Raw genomic sequence first — 24,695 nt, forward strand, 5'->3', positions numbered from 1 at the left:
GGGCGGTGACGTCGGCGGGGAGACGTGGCAGCTGGGACGAGTCACGGCGCGGGCAGGCGAGGGGCGGGGCCTCGGGCGAAGGGGCGGGGCCTCGGCGGGCCGGGGGCCAGCGGTCGCCCCTCGCCCCGGGCGGGGTGGGGAAGGGCAAGGGAAAGAGAAAGGGGAAGGGGAAAGGAAAGGGAAAGGGAAGGGATGGAGGGGGACAGCTCGCTCTGCTGCTCGGTTTACCGCTTGCCTTCGTGCCCGGTGGGGGGTAAAAATGGAGGCGTTGTCATCAAAACAGGGATAGCAGGGGTGGCCGGCGTCGATGGGTGCCCATGGGGGTGCGGAGCTCTCTTCTCCACGCCTTAATCAGTAACAATCCCTTTTTGCATCTTTGTCAAAGCAGGACATTGTTTCCTCAAAAGCATGATCCAGTCACATTTCATAATGTTCTTTGGGTGCAGTGAATGTTTTACTGCTGGGAAAGGGGCAGGGAGAGGTTCACAGGATCATCATGGAATGGTTTGGGTTGGAAGAGACCTTAAAGACCATCTAGTTCCAACCCCCCTGCCATGGGCAGGGACACCTCCCACTAGACGAGGTTGCTCAAAGCCCCATCCAGCCTGGCCTTGAACACCTCCAGGGATGGGGCAGCCACAGCTTCCCTGGGCAACCTGGGCCAGTGTCTCACCACCCTCACAGGAAAGAATTTCTTCCTCATATCTAACCTAAATCTCCCCTCTTTCAGTTTAAAACCATCTCCCCTCGTCATACCACTACATGTCACATGCCTGGGGTGTCAGAGCAAACGACTTCTTAAAGAATTCAGAATACAGGAGCTTGTTTTTCTGGTCAACAACTTCAAACAAATTCTTACTGAATATCAAGTTGTATCGCTGGCATTTTTCGTTGTTTATGCTTTCAGATTTATTTCTAACAAAGTCCTGCCCTTTTCAGTGCCACCGGAACAGCAACAACGCTATACATCACTCTAGACTCGTACACTGCTAAACCTTACGAGTCTTTACAGCTCCTTGTAATCAGCTGGGGAATTTAAATCCCCACTAAATACATATTATCTGGCGTTATTTCATGACAAAGGGCATAGTATAACACATTGACCAACGTTTATCTTCCAGCCGGCTCCAAGAACAGGAGGGACAGTCTGCGAATGGATTGCGAGATCGTCGAAACAACCCATGCGCGTAGGGGCTTCGTCCTCCTATGGACAGTGCTGCTGTGGCCATTGAGATGTTAGCCTGTTGGTGGGCCGCAAGTCACCTGACCATGTCAATACACCAAGGGACAACCGGGATAACCACCATGAACGGGAGTCTTTCCGTTGGACATCAACACAACAGATCTGAATCCCCAGAAGGACTGAAATTGCACCATCTTGTCCTTCCCCCCCCAAGTAAGATTGTGAAAAGTCACTTGCACTCCATGCATCTTCATGGTTTTGATATAGTTCTGTTCAATTCCTTAAAAAAAGGTCAAACTGTGCCGACTATAGTTGAAAATATTGAGCATCAGTGAAAAAAGGTCTTGAGTTTCCTTTGCTTTCTTTGCTTTGCTTGTTAGGTAACAGATGAATCTACCACACGCATGACTGTATGTACTGCTGCTGTGGTGGCCATCGCTGAAGATTCCACTTCCCTTTCCCCGTCACTTTGTGTATTTGTGAAACAATGGCTGTTTCATGTGAGGTTTGCCATCAGAAATCCAGTGAACCCTCTGAAACTCTCTCTTGTGGAGCACGACTCTCAAGACGCTCTGTGGAAGGTGACTGGATGTGCAGGAATATCCTGGCTGACAAACTTTGTTTAGCAGACAGCACCTCATTCTCCGCTGAACACAAAAAATTGGTTTTGCAGGGATATTTTTGACATTTGTGCTTTTACTTCTCTCTTCCCCAGCGAAACAAAAAGCTCCAACCACCTCAATTCCTTATTCTGTTGTGAGGAATAATGCTCACAGGCCACACAGTACAGAGGGCTCTCCGCATGTAGCACTGCATAAAAGTGAAGTCAGAGCAGACACGGGGATAAACCAACACCAGCACTAGCTAACAACAAAAGCCGCAAATTACATTTCCTTCTGAAGTGGGGCACGGGTTAATAGGAGTGTGGGATGCTGTTTCATCTCAGAGAAATAACAGTGTCTGTGCCTGAGAAGAGCATATTGAGCCTGTGTGACTGCACGGGCGGCACGGCAGGCGAAGCGACCCATGACTCCAGGCTGAGTGTAAGGGCAGTGGGAAAACTGGGTCTGCTTCAGCTCTGCAGGGAGGGCTTCCTGCTGCCCACGTTGCAGGGTGAGGTCATCTGCTGCTGTGATGTCACCTGCATGTGTACCCGTTTAACTAGATGAAGAGGCTCAGGACACCCGCCTGGTTTCTCACTGGGATCAGAGCAATGATTTATAACCTGTGTATCACGTTCTGCCCTGTGTCCCCTCCTTCCTTCGGTAGGGATTCATAGTTTGGCCACCCCGAACCACCGGACAGGCAGAGAGGCCTTGCTTGTCTCTCGCTAATAGGAGCGTAATGCAAGGAGCAATATCAGATGCCAGTTAGGGAAACATTATTCATATACCTTCAGGGCTGAATTCTGCCTGCGCCAAGAGAGGCTGATTTTATCCTGTTAGTGAAATCAGCTGCAGAATTGCCTTTGGCTTGGGCTATGGCGCTCTACCATAGCAGCCCAGGAAAAGCCATGAGCACAGACTACCTTGAACTGTAATGGTGACCTGCCATCCCCTGCTCCCATCTCTCTCCTCCCTAGGCCAGAAAAGGCATGTGCGAGAGGACAGGGACATTTCCCTCTGGGAAATGAGGGGACAGGAGGGCAGGGGACAGGAGGGAGGGAGAAAGCAAGCTGCAGTGCCTGCAGGCAGGTGTAAGAGGGGAGAAGAAGGAGGAAAGACAGCACAGATGATGGAGGAGGAAGGTTACAGCTGCATGAGCTCAGGTTTTGCATTGCAGCAGGGAGCCCGCATGCCTGCTCTGCCGCGGGGCTGTCACTGGGACTGGGAGGACCCAGTGACAATCCGCCCCCGTGGACTGCAGCCTGCAGAAAGCAGTGACCGGCATACGATTCGTTCTACCTTCCTCTTCCACCCTTATTTCATATGGAATGGTCAATATTTTGTAGCTATATAACCACACCACGCAGTCACAGGGCAAAGGAAGGTTTCAGGTCTGCTCTCTACCACTCCACCACAGTTTCCACCCTGTAAATCTCTCTTTCCCTGGGTAACCGTTCTTGAACCAAAGGTAGGGGGAATCAGGCTCCAGACCCAGCCTGCCTCCCCACAAAGCTGTCACATTAGCACAGCATTTTCGAATACCATTCAGCTCCTGCCAGCATCCTTTTCCCTAGACTATGTACAAAATCAGAATAAAACAATTTAGGTGTTTATTTCCCTTACTTCCCTTATTGCTTTACTCTGTTCTTCCTTTCCCCTCCCCCTTCCCAGTATCTGATCCATGTAGTGGGAAGCTCGCGGGCCAACAGATGCACAACAGCCCTGTGGAGAAGGGCACGTACCAGGAATGCACAACAGCCAGCTGAGATGTTGCAACTGACTCTTTTGATATCAGGAGTGCAGGGGAAGAAACACAGATTTCAGCTTATCAATAGCAGCAGGTCTCTCTCGTATTGCTCACAGTCCTCCCCTGTATTTAATCTCTCTGCAGGACTTGTCAGCTACCAGTGTTTTTCTGACAATATAACCAGTCCATTTGTGATATGCCGGCGGCACAATTAAAATGGTGTTAGCAAGTTCTTCTCCTTGTTAATTCTTGATTTAGGAAGTAAAGGGCAAAGGAGAAGAGAGCAGATGTCCAACTCTGGTAAGTTAAATCTCTTGGGAAACTCCTAGAAGGAGAACTATCACCTTGCTCTGGGTCCTTTCTTCAGAATCCAGGCCCAGTTTGCTTCAGCACTGTTGTGAGCATGTGGGAATTTTTGTGGCACCTGTCACCCAAATTTGAAGTAGAAAATTATTTTGAGCAGGACATGAAACACTGTAATAAGCTAGCTGCATATTAACTTTGATATCTTTCTTAACTTTTTACTTTACGCTCTTGCCACGGTTCAGGTCTTGATTTCCCAACCTTATGCAAAACTGACAATACCACATTTTGTCTTGCATGAGTAGCCATGGAGGAAGCAGAGGGGTTTGGTAGTTGGGGCTTTTGTTACATAAACCCAGTGGAAGCAGCGTAACGCTGCAAGCTTAGGACAGTAACTGAATGCATTTGCTAAAATCATAGAAAAAAACCCAAGTTGGACGAGACACCAAGAGATGATCTAATCAGTTCCTCTCCATCAGTTGCATCTATTTTAATCCCAATAGCGATATTCTTGAAAACCTCCAGAAATGACAATTCCACTGTTTCCACAGCCCATTTATGACAGCACCCACAAGAAAGGTAAAAAAAGCTCAGTGGCAAAATGATTCCAAGGACAAATTAAGCAGCTTAGGCTTTTACTTAAGGTTATTGGTGAATTCAGTACACTTTACTTCATCTGTTATATCCTGGACATCTTTCTAATCATAATCTTCGGTGCCACAGGAGATAAAGAGAGAGCTCAAGCTAATGTGCTGAGCTTCTGTGGCTGTATGCCAGCTGAGGATCCAGCCTGTTTGTTGGTTTTATAATGGCAGCTTAGACTCTGGACCACAACTGTGCAACAGGAGGCCGGACTCTGAGGTTGCTGCCTCCTGATGTCCTGCTTGCAGCACCCGTTTCCTTCTAGTAAACCAACCCTTTCTTATTGATGCAGACCTTGGTTGACTGCCACATAGACACTGGGGCGGAGTGCTGCTAGAAAGTACGCTTAAAAAGGGCCCAGAAACATGAGGAAGTAAGAACACTCGGGTTTGTTTAAGTGGGGATCATAGTACTCGCCACAGATACTGCCAAGGGCTATCTTCTACCTCTGACTCATACATTTTGCAACCCAGCAGAGATAGCAGGGTAGTGCACCGTGGAATTTGGTCCCTCTGGTCTTTTCCTAGGTATCTATTTGCTTAAGAGTTCAATTCATCAAACCAGTTATCATCTAAATGCTCTGGCATGTATTCATCCAGCTGGGCTGGCATCTCCCTGCTTGGCACAGGATGGTATTTACCACCGACATCAATTTAGTACTGAAGGTTGTTTTACTGGGTTTTACAGGTGGTTTAGATGCCACGGTGCTGAAAGGGAGATTCACCCCATTAAGCTGAAAAGCTTGTATTTTCTAATATATGTGTATGGCATCCAGAAGTGGCAAAAGGATACTTTTCTAATGAAAAACAGTAAATCAAATCAGTGGCTGTACTTTCTTTCATTTTTCCTTCTACTGTCCCACCTCTTTTCTTCAATACCCGTTTTTGTGCCATTATTCTCTCTTCTGACCTCTTTCTTGTTCAAAAACTGTCTTCTCAATTTTTCTTTGTTCATGATCCTCCTCCGTTTGCGCATCCTTTTCACACACCTGCCTTGTGCAGCATCTTCCATACTTTGTGTGTTGCACACTTATGGGGGCCTGCAACAGGTGATTCAACATGAGAATGCCCCCTCCTTGTTTCATGGCCTGACATCGATGATACCGTTTTACACTTTCCATGATCTACATTTTGAATTTCTTTCTCACTGTTCTTGTGCTTTTTAATCTTTCTTGCCCCTTGGCATTTTGTTCTCTCTCTACTCATCCCTTGGGAGCTCCATCTAATTTGGTTTGGGGCATTCATTAGCAGGCTGGTGAAACTGCTTGCACACGCACGTACAATTCAGTTCTGTGTCAGGGGAGAGAGTCTCAGACTTCTACAATGACATTTGGGTCTGCAATTGCATATCAGACTGTCTCCTGGAATTATCTGTTTTCACGGTGGCTACAAATGCAGAGAGAAAGGTGTAGCCAACTCCCACACTACCCAGGAACAAATGCATATCTTCATGAGGAAAGGACAAACAACTTTTGCCAAGCCCCACGGGCACTTTCCTCTCCCCCCACAGGATTGATCTGGAGTCCTGCCAAGGCAATGGCTGGACGCACAGTTTGAGAAATCCTGTTACAGCTCCAAGATGCAGCACTAACTAGACCCCCGAAACACAGCACATACTGATCTTTTCAGTGCTTGGGCCTCCACAGCCTTCTAAGCACAAAAGTCTTTCTTACAACCCTGTGTTTTTCTTGTACATACTTTCCTTTCAGTTTCCTGCTATATTTCACGCCTAAAAATGGCAACAGGCAAAGAATCAGTCAACAAGGCCACTTAGTCTACCCAAAGCTCTAAATGAAACCTCTGTTTGATGCTGTATCTTTCTGTAAACAGGTGCATTTCAGCTCAAGAGTTTCACTTGGTTAAGAATTACGGGATTTAGGGAGACTTGAAAATAAGCTTACATAACTGGTTTATCCTATCAGTAATGTTGATAACTGCATACCTTCCTTGGCTGGCAGACTAAACTTTGAGTAGTCATACACTAAATTAAACTAACAATCAACAGAAAACCGGATGGGATTCAATCTTTTATTATTGTTATTCATCATGAGTCCTTAAATGTAACAAAAGCTCAAGGAAAAATGTTCAGGCTTGGCATCTGTTAAGAGAGTCAAATGCTTTCATCTTCATCCTAACACAGGACAGACAGAACTAACTAAGGGTAGATGACAGACCTGTCATTGATAACCTTTATTTAAAATCCTTCAGATGTCAGTTTAGGATTAGGTATCATCCCTATTATTTCAGACAGAAGCTCATCATTTGTGTCATACGAGGGTAGACCACTACAGCCCTGTGAGGAGGATGGTACAGATCAGTTTTATAAAGTCTTTGAAGAAGCAAAGGACTGTCTTTGAACGGTGAAATACTGTGATTTTTGGTAGCAGATTTGGAAAAAAATAAAATAAATAAAGGCTTCATTTTGCTTAAAACATTAATCAGTGAATTCAGGTGGTAAAACTGCATATCACAGAATCACAGAATCTTCAGAGTTGGAAGGGACCTCTAGAGATCATCTAGTCCAACTCCCCTGCTAGAGCAGGATTGCCTAGAGCACATTACTCAGGACTGCATCCAGGCGAGTCTTGAAAGTCTCCAGAGAAGGGGACTCCACAACCTCCCTGGGCAGCCTGTTCCAGTGCTCTGTCACCCTCACTGTAAAGAAGTTTTTCCGTGTATTTGAACGGAACTTCCTAGGTTCCAACTTGTGCCCATTGCCCCTCGTCCTGTTACTGGGAACCCCTGAAAAGAGTCTGGCTCCATCCTCCTTCAACCCACCCTTTAGATACTTGTATGCCATAATAAGGTCTCCCCTCAGCCTTCTCTTCTCCAGGCTAAAGAGTCCCAGCTCTCTCAGCCTTTCCTCATAAGGGAGATGCTCCAGTCCCTCAGTCATCTTTGTTGCCCTGTGCTGGACTCGCTCCAGCAGTTCCCTGTCCCTCTTGAACTGGGGAGCCCAAAACTGGATGCAGTATTCCAGTTGTGGCCTCACCAGTGCAGAGTAGAGGGGGAGAATGACCTCCTTCAACCTACTGGCCACACTCTTTCCTAGCAGCCCAGGATTCCATTGGCCTTTTTGGCAACAAGGGCACATTGTTGGATCATGGATAATTTACTCTCTGCCAGGACCCCCAGATCCTTCTCCTCAGAACTACTTCCCAGCAGGTCCACCCCCAACCTATACTGGTGCTTAGCATTCTTCCTCCCCAGGTGGAGGACCTTGCACTTGCTTTTGTTGAACCTCATTAGGTTCTTCTCTGCCCAGCTCTCCAGCCTGTCCAGGTCACGCTGGATGGCAGCACGGCCCTCTGGAGTGTCAGCCACCCCTCCCAGTTTGGTATCATCAGCGAACTTGCTGAGGATACACTCTGTCCCATCATCCAGGTCATTAATGAATATACTGAACAAAATTGGATCGAGTATTGACCCTTGGGGGACACCACTGGTTACAGGCCTCCAACTAGACTCTATGCCGCTGATCACAACCCTCTGAGTTCTGTCACACAGCCAGCTCTCAATCCACCTCACTGTCACCTCATCTAGCCCATACTTCCTCAGCTTCCTAATGAGGATGTTATGGGAGACAGCGTCAAAAGCCTTGCTAAAGTCAAGGTAGATGACATCTACGGCTCTCCCCTCATCCAGCCAACCAGTTATAACATCATAGAAAGCTATCAGATTGGTCAAGCATGATTTACCCTTGGTAATCCATGTTGACCACTTCCAATAACTTCCTGTTCCTCAACGCGTTTGGAGATGACTCCAGAATGAGTCGCTCCATTACCTTCCCAGGGACAGAGGTGAGACTAACCGGTCTGTAGTTCCCTGGGTCCTCCTTCTTGCCTTTTTTGAAGATTGGAGTGATGTCAGCCTTCCTCCAGTCCTCAGGCACCTCTCCTGTTCCCCATGACCTTTCAAAGACGATGGAGAGTGGTCTAGCAATAACATCTGCCAGCTCTCTCAGCACTCGCGGGTGCATCCCGCCAGGGTCCATGGATTTATGAATGTCCAGATTGGCCAAGTGGTCTCTGACCTGGTCCTCCTCAACTGGGGGAAAATCTTCCTCTCTCCAGACCTTCCCTCTTTCCCCCAGGGTATGGGATTCGTGAGAGACAGCTTTAGCAGTGAAGACCGAAGAAAAGAAGGCATTCAGTAACTCTGCCTTCTCTGTGTCTTCCACCACTAGGGCACCCGTCTCATTCATCACTGGGCCTACATTTTCCCTAGTCTTCCTTTTTCTATTGATATACTGAAAGAATCTCTTCTTATTGTCTTTAACTGCAGCGGCCAAGCTGAGTTCTGATTGAGCTTTGGCCCTTCTAATTTTCCCCCTACATAGCTTCGTTATATCTTGATAATCCTCATAAGTTGCCAACCCCCTTTTCCAGAGAATGTAAGCTTTCCTTTTTTTCCTGAGGTCCAGCCAAAGCTCTCTATTTAGCCAGGCTGGTCTTCTTCCCCGTCGGCTCATTTTTCGAGACATGGGGATGGCCTTCTCCTGTGCTTCTAAGAGCACCTGCTTGAAGTATGACCAGCCTTCCTGGGCACCTTTGCTCTTCAAAACTGCCTCCCAAGGGACACTCTCGACCGTGCTCCTAAACAGGCTAAAGTCTGCCCTTCGAAAATCCAAGGTGGCAGTTCTGCTGCCTCCCCGCCTATCAGTAATCCCAATGTGAGAAGCAAGCACTGAACGGATTCTTTAGTTCACAAGCAGTAAAAGAACTTAGATTCTGCTTTACTGAAATAGGTACACCTATAGGCTTCAACAAATAGGCAATACTTTCTATTTTACACAACTTATCGCTTGCAAATTTTGAAGACCCATCTGTGAGTGAAAATGAGTACGGATGTGAGGCCTTTATCTGGATTGTACAAAGGCAAAATTAGGAAATTACCCCCAGGATTCAGCTAAGTATGGAAAATTTCCCATGCAATTCAAAGTTTTAATGATTGGGTGAATTTGTTTTCCTTCTCTCACTTTCCTGCTCTCTTCTTTCTCCCCATCCTTTCTTTTTGCGCTTTTTTTTTGTTTTTTTGAAGAAGGCACTCTGTCTGCACTGACCTGGTATACCTATCTGTACTATTTAGACACACAACCTAAATAAAGCAAGACACTCTTAAATTCCATAGAGGTGTTTCATTTTCAATCTAAGAGGCAGCAACGTTTAATTACTAGCAGGCTAATCCTGCAATCATTATTCACTGGAAACCACTCAACACAATGGAAGGGTTGGTTCTAAATGACATTGTGTAATGACTGACAAACTTAAAAAACAAACAAACAAAAATGAAAGCAAAGGTATTAAGATACAAGACATATTGCTGAAATGTGGTAGAAAAGCGTGATTCAAGACTAAAATATCCACCATGGAAATTCATTTTTCTTTTTTTGTTTTTGTTCATAAGGCACACCATGTTACATTCCAAATTCTGTATTTAGATGTTTAATTTAATTTAGATCTAGACTGATTTCCAGGTATACCAAAAAGTTTCTCCCAGCTCTCAAAAGACTGCTTACCACTGTGGGTGAGGGATGACCAATCTGGCCTATTAGTCACCTATGGATTTTCTTCTAAGATGTATTCCTCCATGGCTGGGAGGGTTGTTGCACTAATTCATCAATGCAGTCCTTTTCCTGAGACCAGCCACAGTTTGGAAATGGCACTGATGAAGCATCTCCAGTTTCTCCCTAAAAGCAAACAAAGGGGGAGAGAATAGATATATCATTTCAGGAGCTATAAATTTGCCACGAAGAAATTAAAAAACCCCTCACTACTTACATTCCACTGGCTATTGTGGTGAAAATAATTAGAAAGAATGTTATTCAAGATAGGGTACTGAAGTTATTTGTTCCTTTTACTTTAAGAAAAAAAAAAGCTATTTAAAGATTAAGTAATTCATACTTAAATGCAGTCATTCCCTATACAATGCGTGCATTGCCTATGTTCATTAACTAATGAGATTCTTTTTGTACTGCGGAAAAAAAGGTCACGTTTTGAATACATGAGATTAACTATTCAAATTCGGCTGTTATCTAACACAATACTGCCCCATGTAATATTCATTTCATAGTTGGGGTTTTATGTCCAAATACAAAATCTGCTAAAATACACGGTTCAGAAGACATCGTAATATCATATCTAAACCAAGAGCATCAAAAAGTGGGGTGGGGCAGAAAGCCACAGAGGCTTATTACATGAGATAGCACTTGAAGAAAAAAAACCAGGACAACTGTATTTGCTTTCCTATCTGTTATCAACAGGAGATCCTCATAGAAGAGATGTAACACTCATGGGAACAAGGGTGACAGCTCCCACTGTGATGATTTTTCATTGCTTTTGTCCTAAAACTATAGTTCAGAAAGGGCAATGGACTGCTGTGCTTTCCATCAACACGTAATTAGCATTATCAGAGAACCCCAGCCTCCTTCACTAATTCAAAGCAGATCAAACCACCTGATCTTTTCTAGGGTATGCCCATGTACTAATTTAACACTTGGTAAACTGAGTGACCATCTCACTCAGAGCAGCTATTTTGGGAGGCATCCAGTACTACAAAACTGTAGGGCCATACTCTTCCCCAGCTCCTACTTTGAGTAGTCATTAAAAACTGTGCAAAATAATCATCCTCCCTATTTTCGTGGTTACATTTTATGCTCCATGTCATAAACCTGAAGGATTACTGAGGAGGATGCAGCCTATCTAAAATTAAAGGGACAAGGGAAAACTGTGCAATGGTAACATGTAATGTTGTGATGTACGTTGCAACCAGGGAGCAGAGAAAGCTAAAGAGCTCCGTAACTATTTTCTGTTACAGAGATGACAAAAACCATTACAGATCTTCCTTATAAAAGCTGAAAGTAATGTATCTTCATTTTCTTTTGGTGGGCAGTCACTGTACACGATAAAAAGAGCTACATAAAATGAACTGCAGATATGGCATTTAGTCCAGCTACAGCTTTTTCAGTCCTGATAAACCCATTAAACTGAGCCAGAAGTGACTCATTCTTCTCAATAACGTTGCTCCAAAGCAATTGACTGCAGAGAACCAAGATACTGGCCTACGATAGCAAGATGGAAGAGAGTGTTCCAAGAAAGTTCCAACTATACCTTTATGTTCATTGCAATTATTCCACCTTTCTTCTCCTGCTCGCTGGACTATATCCTGGAGGACAGTCTGGCATGTATCCAATGAGAGACAGACCCTGAAAGAAATATAAATGGGACGCATGTAGTTTGTCTAACGAGATATGTCTATTAAATGTTTAAGTCAAGGTTGATCTTAATATCCACCACTTGCTTAATAACTGAGATTGATAAAAGGGAATGACAGGATAAAAATGCTGCACTTTGCCCTTTGTCGTATCTAGACATGTATGAAAGTCACACAGTACTTTAGACTCCTTCCCACAGTCGAGCCAATGGCCAAGTGTTCAAGGCAGAGCTGAACTGTAGGGAATGAGCCTCCATTTTTATAACAAGATTCCTGTTGGCCTTTCCATCCATTTCAGTTAGGCTCCACATATATACATCCCGTTTGGCAATAGAGTTCTTAACAATCCATTTACACTTTTAATTAGTTTACTGTAAAGCTTGATTATTGTCGTTAACTTTGTTTTTAAAAAAAGCAATTGATATAAAAATGGAGACTGAACCAGTATCACGACCAGTAAGTTTCATGTTTACTGAAAGACTAATAACGGCTGACAGAGTCTGCTTGTGCCTTCCGACATAATCACAACCAGCTCAGATTGACGTTCCCTTTCATTATAGCAGCACTTGTATGGACACTGTAATGCTTACAGAAATGTTAGTTGAGCAGCAATTTGCCATCTAAAGCAAGCAAAAGTTATTGAATATAAGAACTAGGAACTCTTAATGCCTTAGTTTCACTTTTGTTTCATAGTTAAAACACTGAAACTGTGACGCTGCAATCTGAAAAGGCTCCATCTTGCTTCTGTATAGCAGTCTCTGTAGACAAGCTTGCACAATAGGTCTCCCAAGAATATATTCTTATTAAGAAGGGAAGAAAAATGATATCTAGATGGGCTATTCATTTAACCAGATCAGCCCAAATATGCCACCTAAGAGGAGGCTACTCATTTTAACTAGCAATTTAAATACCAGAGACTTTAAAAGTGTGGCTGTTCAACTCTGAAACAAATCTATACATTATATCATAGGAAAAGTGACCAAATAAAAAGGAGACATTTGAAGTTGGACTTTTGAATGTGTGTAAGTGAGATGTTTGAAGGGGAATAAGGACAGGTGGGGAACCTCTGAATTTTGTAAGGTGTTCAGGATCTTTTGGGGGACTGCAGTCTGCTTCCCTTGTAAGTTAAGTCCTGAAAAAAGTTGGTCTGAATGGTCCATGTTCCTTCCACAGGCTAGAAGAGCATAGAGCAGATTTAGCGTCTGCAGAAAGAGAGTGACTTAAGGTTTCCTGGCGGGCTGCAATGAACATGCCACCCCCCGCAATAGTACAAAAGCAGACTGCACGCTAAATAAACCTTAACTTGTCTAGTTCAAGTTTGAGATAAATGGCCTTCTGCATGTAAAAAGCCACTCCTGTATCAGTCTGTATCAACAGCTAGGGGAGAAAGGATGGGAAAGGGGAACTTTCAGTGGTTTGATTTCATCTAATGCACGGAAAAAAAACCCCTTCGTTTTCTGAAGAATGCTGTTCTACAACAAGATAGCAATGGATCATAAAGTACTGGATGCAAAGAGAAAACTTTGACATATATTATACTGGCAATTTATGCTGCTTGCATGAAATAATAAAAAAATTCATCCTTTTACTGATTTTTGTACAGAATATTATCATATGCTGCCAGAACAAAGCATGTTCATCACAGTGTGTGATGTCTAGTATCTCTGCCAATATCACCTTTATGGACCAAGTAATAATATTCTGTTAATAACTGCTGATTGCTATTTGTGTACCAGGCTGTTCCAATACCATGGTGATGAGCATGCTGTTGGTGTCTGGAACAGATGGACAGAACACAAGAGATATTTGCCTGGATTTTAAGACAAATAGGATTACCTGTTTCATTAATAATGCTACACGAAAGCACAGATGAAAACACATGATTCTATCTCCATCTCCAGTAACTGACCAGAAGAAAAAGACAGTGCACATTTATAAAGACATGCATTGGATGCAACAAACAATTTACGCTAACATTCAGGAAGAGCAAATCTTTGAATCACTTGTAAAGCCAGTGCAGCTGCTTTATGCTGTTAAGAGTGGAAACAGAATTCACCACCTCGCTGTCAGCAACACAGCTCCTTTGCAGTTCTCTGCTAAGGTGATACTTTGGGCTGGAGATGATGCAATTGCCTGCGTCCTGCCCAACACCACTGATTCCCTACCTGCTGATTTAAACACCCATTACAAAGATGACGACGCAACAGTTTTCCATCATTTCTGGAGAAGAGAACTGAAAGAACAATGAATGCCACTTCACCTCATCTTTTTGATATGACAAGGAAATAGGGAGAAAAGTACACTTCAATTCCACTATGTTGTTTCTTAAGCCCTGCCACCAGATAGCCACTTTATTCTGCACTCTCTTATTCTTTAATAGAAATGAGCAAGAAAGACCAAGAGACAAGAGGGAAGTATTTTCACCATACGTTGTGCAGTTCTGCTTAGAATTAAGTCTGTGATATTGGGAAAAAATGATCTTGGGGCAATCCAATACACAATACAAGATATGATGCCATATACTATTGACAAACTGTTTTTGAATGACTGCAAAAGCAGTTATGTGGGGAAGAGAGCTCTGACACAGAGCACTGGGACCATAACAATAACAACTCCTTTCCTATCTCAGTGAAAAGCCGAAAGAGGAAACTGGAATCTACTGCTTTCATATAAGAGCTGCCAATTTCCCACTGGTATCAAAAGCCAGTCGTGTTTGGAAAGGAAATGACCTATTGCTGCATGGCAAAGCTAGCAGGTGCAGATGGCATGTGAACAACTTTCCCAATCACTGATCTGCCAAGGTCGCAAAACAGAAAGTACATATAGTTTTCAGGACAATCATTCAGCTCCCACCAAGTCATCCACAGATTCTAAATGCGCTTTGGCATCCAAAACAGTTTGAAATAAGGCCACCAACACAGGTGAGGTGTCAGATCACTGCAGTGATATATTCCCCCCTCCCAAAAGACACAAACAAAATTCTATGAATTACATATGTCAACAGACACTAGCATACGCCAAAGCACCACAGTCATTCACACGAACATGGTGGCAATGCCTCATCTTTAAATTTAATCTTGTGTTAATGCAGCCAGAAATGATGTTCAAAAGTGTCTGCATCTCCTGCAGCACTGTCTGGCCTGCAGACAACTTTCTGGTGTCAGACTGTGTGAAAGGAGCTGCTTACGCACCGCTGCCAACGCTACAAAAGCAAACACGGACCCTCTCACTGTGCGGACATGTAAAGTGTGTCTCAGGATGAAAGGAGCAACGCTCATGCAAAGCGCTGGAAGTCTTAGGAAATGCGATTTAGCATGCAGCCTCTGCTGAACATGTCAAGCCAGGTCAGCGTTGGGGAAGGCTGTTAACCACGGTGTGTTGGCAGTAAGCATCAAATCCTCAAAACTAAAATGAAAAAGCTTTCTGCCATGCTTTTGCTTTCCATTCCCTTTTTACTGGCGAATAACACCCATCTACATCTGTCCAAGGAATCATGTCATACCACTACAAACATAAAGAGATTTTAGGTAGGTCCCTGTTCACATCTAAAATACACAGTCTGAGAAAATAACAGGAAATAGCAGAGCAAAGACGGTTTCCAAGAACCACAGAGCCAAATCAGCACTTTGTTCTTAGTGGGTAAATTAAAAAGTCTTCTCTGCTGCTCTGTGGAGCAGGGTGAAATACATCAGAATGATTTCTATTTTTGCAGTATTTTGCATTTGCAAATACTGACTGCATTTTCATTTGTTCCTAGTAACAAAAACTGGCTGGATAGGCTAGTTAGAGTGGAATTAATTTGAAAGCTAAGCAATGATAGCTGCACATACAAGACAGCATCCCCCTTCCTCCTTCTGAGGGACGAGTTCCTCTGTCCTGAAACAGGTATTAAAGATAGATGGAACGAATCATTTTCTGAATTGCCTATTTCTCTTTATTGACCATTGACCATTTGCTGAGACAAGTTGGCTGGAATTTAGGGTGTGATTCATTTTACTTTGTCAATTACTTCTGAGCTCTCTTCAATAAGAAAAGCAAAGCTGTGTACAATACCATCATGGGACTCCATCTTTATTGTCTTAATAATTCAGTCTATTCATTTTCATTGGGAAAATAACAGACTTTCCATGCTTTGGCACTAAATTTTTAGCCTGCATTGTAGAAGTTAAGCCACATGCTTTTTGTTAACTTTAATATCCCCATATCCAGCAGAGATACTGCTAAATGACTACCACAAATTGGTGTGGAATGATGAGGTCATATTTCAGGGCATGAGTCCAGAGAGCAAAAATCCCTATACACAAGGCTTTGTCAGTTTCAAGGAGAAAAAAAAAATGTGGAGGAGGAAAGAAAAAGAAATTAAATGAAAGACTGTCCTGTTCATGAGCTGTAGCTTTCAGATTTTCTTAGATATTCACCAATTAAATCAGTGAAATATTCTTGAGCAACAGTTAATTTTTAAGCTGACAATATGCTAAATACTACCCAAGGAACACTGAAAGTGGTACTGGAAAAGGTGATCTGAGATGTGGTGACTTACGCTGAGCATGTTAAGAGGAAGATTGTGGCTGCTATGGGTGTGGTCTGTGCTCTCGGGCACCAGGGTCACACTCTATATAGCCTTTGTGGTTATATCTTGTTTTCCATGACACAGACACTTCCAAAGGAAGTCAAAGGAAGACTATTCAGGCTAAGGTGAACATGTAGTGATATTTCTCATAAGTATTCTCCCAGTTTCCAGCTTCCATAACCATTTGTCTCATGAAGACATGCCCATGTCTGCTGCCAAGGTCACACGAAAAGACCTCTTCCACTCACAGAATCATGAGAACCATTTTGTTCACATACTACGTCAAGTACAAACAGCACCCCAAACTACTCATTTAGATTCACGTAGTACATAAAGTGTTGATATAAACAGAAAGAGGGCGCTTAACCTTCCTGATATCTGAAGGAGGCCTCGAATTGGGAAACAACTCTTGTTTATCATACACACCCAGCAAACTCATGGATGATACCCGAGGGTCAGTTCTAACTTGCTGGCAAACATTACGTTCAATGCAGGAAAATGGTCTAAGGGGCCTAAATCCCTACCACTACTACCTTTCTTGGCCCTGGAGTTGATTCAGATGTTGGCTAAGCTTATGCAGGCACAGATCTGAACAGTGCTAGTTTAGATACCCATGCTAGTTTACAAACAACCCCAGCACTGCTCAGGGAGAGTCATTTGAACACACCAGTCACACCACCTCTATCAGAGTGTTGTGAAAGAGTCATTTGGCAGGTTTGTCACCACCCTGAACTGCCTAAAGAGGGGAATCCTAATTGAACTACCTCAGTATTGTTCAATATTATAAACCACAATTGCTGAAAGTAGGGCTTATACCCTGCAAGCTGACTGCTTATTAGAATTGAAAAAGCACGGCTTGGAAGGCAGGAACTGAATACCAAAGTCTACTATATCATAGAGTAATATATGAAATGATATAAAAGCGGGGAAGAGAAATTAACTTCCTCGGATTTAAAAAGAACTTATCCATGTATAAGAGCTGCATTGTTAGACAACACATCCTAGGGCCTAGCCTGTAGAAGCATTACTACTTTCTAGAAGCATAAGTTATAGTTTGTTTAACTGAATTACTATCCTGTTACAAGTCCTAGTGGCCGGTACATTCTTACGGAGAATTTTATTGAGGCACGTAAGTCTTTTTATCACACCTATCTACAGTCCTAGTTATCTCAACAGGTATTTTTTTACTTGGTGGAAAAACTTTTGCACTTGGATAAGCACCTAGATAAAGCATTTTGTTTTGTGCAGTCAAGATGTATTTTTTTTAACGTGCAATAACATAATCTACATGAAACCTATTCTTTTTTTTATTAAGTCTGATACAAGGTATATATTACTCAGTATAGAATAAATTTTTAGCCCGTGTTAGCAAACATGAGGTAGCTTATTCAAACCCATGCCGGGAGCTAAATGAAGTTTTCAGAGACAGAGGGGAAAAACAGAGCGCTGTTTATTCTGAACAGTTCTTCTGATAGTTTCCTCTTTCATTTCCCATTTAAGCATTTTATTTCCCTAGGACAAAAGCACAGCCTGCCACTGCCACATATTTCAGCTACAGGTTCTCAAATAGTCAAAGGAGGGTTATATTTCAAGTCAACCAAAGCATTAGCAAAACAATGGAGTTCTGACCTACTGGGATGAAGATTTGATAAAAATGTTGATAAGAACTACAGAAAATTGTTCTGGTTCACAAAATGTACCTATTAAAATTGATTGAGATACATGTTCAGGTAGATTGTTTTATGCACCTGTTACTAGATTTTGTGTTCCCATCCATACACACTGCAGCTCCCACCTCGGAAAAAATATATATATTACTTTGGAATGACTAACATGTTAAGCAAAATTAATTGTACCAGTAACACCTGCCTAACAAATAGTTAAAAAAATGTAATCTACATATAGATTTAGACTGACATCTGGAATTCTAACTATACATATTTTCACCTAATAAATAGCCAAGTTCCAAATAAATGCCAAGAAACCCACCACAAGAGTACAATATTGTAAACCTGTACCCAGCTCTCTATGAAACAGTTTCAAGGGCTGCAATGTGAAAACAGGTTTTAGGGCTGCTTCCGTTTACCCTTTCTATGCCCCTATTTGAGATGACCTTGCCAGTGCTGGAAACCCCCAAATCTGGAGGAAGTGCATTCTCCAACTGTTCTGATTTCCTGAGGGAAAAAAGGCCTTTGTCATCTATTTTGTGTATGAGTGCCTATTCCGCTGTCTTCACTTCCTCTTCGAGTAACTTTTGAATCCAGTGTCTGCTTTTCAACTACGTTTGAAAGCGAATCACAGGTTTCAAGATACAAAGTTGTCACAAGTTTAGTGGAAGTAGGCAGCCAGCTAGGACGAAGAGGAGATCCAAATGGTGCCTCCAGCCATGGAAAAGGATGTAGTAAAAGCCCCGTGCTTAACAGACATCAGACAATCCATCCAGGCCAGGGAAAAAACTTGCATGAGACACAAATCCATTGGAAAGCAGGCTTCACTGATTCCATTGCTCATGGACTTACTTGCTCATTTCTCTTAGACTTTCCTACCACACAGAGAGCTAGGGTTCCCTAAATACCTGCTCATGCCATTCACAGTCCAAGATTATCCCTTATACTCCAGCTACTCCAACTACCTCTTCTCCTTAAAAACTCCAATGTATATTTAATGAGGACTTTTTTCCACAGTCAGAATAGATCTCCCTAGTGCCCCAAACCACTAAACAGTTCTTCAAATAGCCTACTTCCACATATCTACATTTTTTCTCACTGTAAGAAACCATTTCCATAGGTGGCTTTGTTTAAAATGTGATTCTGCTCACTGGCATTAGTTTGTAGAAGTATACAGGTCAGTCCTTTTCTTTCTGCTTGTTGAGCTTGGATATTCAATACCCAAATGGTATTCATTTATCTTTTGTGCAGGCAGAAGCCGTGCCTGCAATGCCATATGCTTGTGCATTATCAACAGGGCCATATAACTTCAGGTTATCAGAGCTACAAATGTTTTCTTCTACATCAAGCAATGCCTATGGATAGGATTAATAACTGCAGAAGTTCCTCACCACTCTTCAGATGTGCTAACAAGAGTTTATGGGAGTACTGCTAACTCAGGTGAGGCAAAGCCAGTGGCCATATCTCAGACCAGGATTTTAAACTGCTTAAAATAGTGTACCTAATTGGGCTTAATATGAATCAGGGAGAACTCACAAAACCTGCTCTCTGACAGGTCAGTCTGTAGCAGCAAGAAGGACCCATGCGGCTGTGGATGGAAAACCTCTTTCCTCTGCACACCTGATTTGGAACAAAACATCTGTCCATGTTCTAAACTAGCCTGCTTCAACTGCAGCTGTTGTTGTCTAAGAAAACCAAGAAACAGAAACGGAGTCCTTAGGACTCCAAAAATACCTATGTAAAAAAAGGAAACCATATTTCTCCAGCAACACAGGCACTAGAAAGCCCAAGTTTATTGAACTTTTTCATAGAGCAAAATACCTTTTGGCACATTCTCCAAACCTGGAAATATGACTGTAAAGAGGTGAAAATTGAACTAATACACAGAACAACTGTTAAGACTCAGCCTTCAACCTAAGAGTACCAATCAGTACTGATCAGCTGTATGAAGCAAGTTTCACACTTTCTTTCACAGTTTCAGTAGCCTTATTGAAAAAACAAATACACACAAGGAGACAAGTGCTCATCTTGACGCCAAATAAATCTAAAATTGCATCATTTTGATATTTGAAACTTAACATGTATCTTTTAAATGAACAAATACCTTGTTCTGTTGCAGACACTCAAAAATTATATGCGTTCCACACCTCTTCAGCATCAAGTACAGTACATTCCACCCTCAGAAGGATACAGGAATGTTTAAAGACAGTGCTATCTGAAAGAGCACCATGACAACCACACACAGGTACCCATCTACACATAAGAGGCACAGGTTCATATTCACTACAAAGGAGAGGCATGCATTCACATTGTGATAGCTATCATCTCACTGCAGAACTTCTGTACACCTGAAGTACAAATACTGCCTGTGTCTTGTCTTTGCTAGTGTCCACTGAAGTGAGAGCTGTCCTCACGTGAATAAATTCTCAGCAATGCAACTCACTAGTGAAGACCAGCACCTCAGACATCTGTGCCTCAAAGGAGAGCGTGAATGAATTTTCAGTTGTCTAATAAGAAATGAGTTCACACTGCAAGCTTTCCCTTACTAGAAGGTAGTAGTAGGATCTCTCTCCTCCTCCCAGCCATCCATTTTCATAAAATTGCTAGGAAGCTGGAAGACTGGAGTCCTCGTCTCTCTTCCATCTGAAGTGAAACGGCCAATGGGGTTCCATGTTATTTGTGCTGACTGTTGGGACAGACAGAGTATGATCACACAAGCCTTATTTCTTTAGGGAATCAGGCTCAAGGAATCATCCCCCACCCCCTTTTTGCACTAAAAAGACAGCTATTAACTCACTGATCTATCTCCGACAGGCAAAGGAGTTTAAGAAACAAAACAAGTAAGCAATGATGTTAACTGAGGAATAAATTACTCTTTGGAAGTCAGATGGAAGAAAAGCCTCTGAGGAAATTTAATCACCACACCCTGCTAGTTATTAAAGGACTGTGGGGAAGTCATGGCTGGGCAACTTCTTATGCAAACTTAGGAAAATGTTTGTCTAATAAAAAGATTAAACAAAAGGTTTCATGACAATGTCTGCTGTTTCTAACAGGACTGGACTGTTACAGAAAACCTGATCTTGCATTCAGAGCCATCCAGGTAGACTATTGTGTCTGTGTGGAGCAGACACAATTGTGCATGCACAGGCTAACTGAAGGATTCAAGCCACAGGGAAAAAAGAAAAGACTGTATTTTTTGTCTACAGGCTGTGACAGAAAACAAGCTGAGAAAATCAGTTCTGTTACGGATAAAGGCTTACATGCATGTATGCTTTCTAGGTAGAGCAGAGTTGCAACTTATATGAAGGATTTGTTGCTTTGAAAACTTTTGAAGGAAGATTTTTCATGTGCATCTGAATGAAAAAAAATGTACATTGAGATTTGGTCCAAAATACATATTTCTAAAATGCGAGGCTGTAGGGAAAACCAATCAATAGATATACAAAATTTACAATAAAATTTATAAGTGAAATTCCTACTATGAATACCCAGCAGAAATAAGCAATGCTGCAGAACTGTCTTGGTTCCATCTTGATCATCCCAGTGAAAGGCACTGTTCACATTCTTCATAAAGATTAGAAGTGGGATGTCGATGTAGCTACTGTGATTCATTTAATCTTTTTTTATCTTTTTCCAACTAAGCATTTTCACAGGGGAAAAACAATGACGTCATCAAGTTCCCCTCTCTGCTGAGACTGGGTAATTGCAAGGTTTTGTGCTGATTTGTTGCTTAGAAAATTTCTATCAGTAATATTATTAATAAAGTAGGTTCTCTTGCCATTATTTTGTGGTAGTTCATGACTAGCTCGTAGATGGCAGTCAGGGGATGAAGGATCACCCAACCTTCCAGGATACTTAAAAGGAGGACCAGAATTAGACACACCTCTTATTTGAATAAAACAATACAATATTTTATTAGGAGTTATTCTTGTTTGCAATATGATTATCCTAGTTAGAATAAAAAAAACCTAGATGAGAATGAGAGAGGTTAAATTCTGCCTCTCCCCTGTGTGGCAGTCTTTCCCTCTACAACTATTGATCCAAATATTAAAAAAATCTAGGAATACTCAAACAGCCCCAAATTATTAAATAACTTAGCTGCATTTTAAATTATCAGGCACAAAGGAAACAGCTAACATCTTCAATATCTAAGCTGCTTGTCATTGCAATGTTTAAGAAAAAGGACTCAGATCTTTGTGCCCAGCTCTGACTCCAGTTGGGATCCGAGCTAAACTAAGCAGAGAGAGCAGTGAGTTGCTACTCAAGACCGCCACCTCCTGTCTTAAATTCCTAGTCACTCTCTGGCTGATGCGTAACTTGATCAGGGTGCTTCTCCCAATACTCCCTTTGCTGGTAAAGCTAATTCTATGTAGAAAGGATGTTTCTTCAAAAATAATCAGACAAAAATATTTACATAAGTTACAGGAAGTAGAGCAACTATGCAATACTTTGTATCTGTCTTACAAACAGTTATATTTCCATGGATATCCAAAGCTATTAGACCCAATGAAAATCCCAAAAAGAGATTATTTCCTTCTCAGGCAGCACTATGCTGTGTCTCACTATTCTGTCTTTCAACAGGCCTATCCATTTTATTAATCAATTGCCAGATAAAAATACATTACTGACATCTGAAATGTCAACTATTGACATGAAACTATTGATTAAAGGGAGAAAGATTAAAGGGAGAAAGGTTGCATTTTTTTCCCAACAATTAATACTAACTTTAAGTAAAAGTGGTATCAAAACTGCCAAAATTGAGAAATTAGAGGACAATCTTATGCTTTGCAGGCTTCAGATGTCTGACAGTTCTTTGCTTCTAATCAATTAGGCGACAATCTCACAGTCTTTTATTCACATCTGAGACTTTCTCTCCATCAGTCTGGCTACTGGAATCCAAGTAAATGAATGCACATTCCTGTGTTATTATCTAGTTTGAGACCTCAATATCCTCCTTGTAAGGAAGTATAAAAATTCTCATACAGAAGTTTTGACTACACCCAATCTTCGCCTGCAATTTACAAATTAAAATACCTTTATTTCCTTTCATTTTCTTTCTGTTTTGCCTTATTTAATTTGAAATACAGGGCAAATAATCTCTACAAAATTGCAAATTGAAAGTTTCAGATATTTTTCAACGTAGCAAGAGAAGAGAGGTTTTTCTTATTTTAAACTAGTGGTGCATCTACTGATTTGAGCTATTTCCCCATTTACATTCTCAATCTTTGTAAATTTTTGGCTTTTTTTAAACCAGGGTAGCTTCCAGAGGCCCGCAGTTAGGAATTTCAAGGGCAGTACTCACTAGTTCTCAGTGCAACACTGAAAGTGTTATTTCTCTTGTGCCATGGCAGTGGGAAGAAAAAAAAAAGTCAAAAAAAGAAATTGCATCGGTTTTGAAGCAGGTCTTGGGTTGCTTTCTTATAGAATCATAGAATCACGGAATGGTTTGGGTTGGAAGGAACCTTAAAGATCATCTAGTTCCACCCCCCTGCCATGGGCAGGGACACCTCCCACCAGACCAGGTTGCTCAAAGCCTCATCCAGCCTGGCCTTGAACACCTCCAGGGATGGGGCAGCCACAGCTTCCCTGGGCAACCTGGGCCAGTGCCTCACCACCCTCACAGTAAGGAATTTCTTCCTAATATCTAATCTAAATCTCCTTTCTTTCAGTTTAAAACCATTGCTGCTTGTCCTGTCACTACAGGCCTGGGTAAAAAGTCTTTCTCTACTTGTCTTACAAGCCTCCTTTATATATTGGAAGGGCGCAATAAGGTCTCCCTGGTGCCTTCTCTTCTCCAGGCTGAATAACCCCAACTCTCTCAGCCTTTCTTCATGCGAGAAATGGAAAAACTCACTGCTGTCTAGTTTCTAGTATGTACAGATTATTTTTTTCCTCAAATTAATTAAAATAACACATCCTTATAACATACTTCAACACTACCTTTCATTTACTCTCCCCATAACTCATCCTCATCTGGAACTACACTCCATACAGTCGTGCACACGTCCTAAAATATATACTGGATCTTGAATCACTTATATCTATAACATTGCAGGATGTCATTTTTATGAAAACTATACATGAGGTGTTAAGTACACAATAATTGTTACAGATCAATCTATCACAATGGGGTGCTGACAATAATGTGCTTTTGATCACAAATTCAATATCCTTATTGTCATATATATGTGTACACAAATGCAAGCTAGGTCGATTACCAATGATTTCATTTTGTTCAGGTCGTACTTTATCACAGAGTCATTACTGCAAGTAAATACAGACTAGTTAAATACTACACGTAAGTTACTGTTACCTCAGGTGTCATGTTCTCTGGAGCTTTTTTCCTTTTCTAAGTATTCCTACTAAAATAAGACATCCTTATAACACACTTCAACGCTACCTTTCATTTACTCTCCCCATAACTCATCTTCACATGGAACTAGACAGCTCACAGTATTAAAAAAATCAGTGTTGTAGTTAACGCACAGGACCAGGTATCAGATGATTTAGATTCTAGTCTTGGCTTTGTCTTGGACTTCCTCTACGAGATAATCACTTACAATTATCTTTTCAGGGGTGGCATCTAATTTTGGATAATCCAGCTTTGCCTGCCAGACTTTAATATCTGGAACCCAATTTTCAGAAAATGGTTACACTGACTTCAGCTGGTATAAAAAGCATTCAAAATCTCTGCAAATCAGATTCCTCAAACTCTGAATTTCCATTGGTTATCATTTATATCTCTGCAAAGTGTCCCTAGAAAGTTA

Source organism: Chroicocephalus ridibundus, chromosome 3 (assembly GCF_963924245.1).
Source record: "Chroicocephalus ridibundus chromosome 3, bChrRid1.1, whole genome shotgun sequence".
Taxonomy (NCBI): Eukaryota; Metazoa; Chordata; class Aves; order Charadriiformes; family Laridae; genus Chroicocephalus; species Chroicocephalus ridibundus.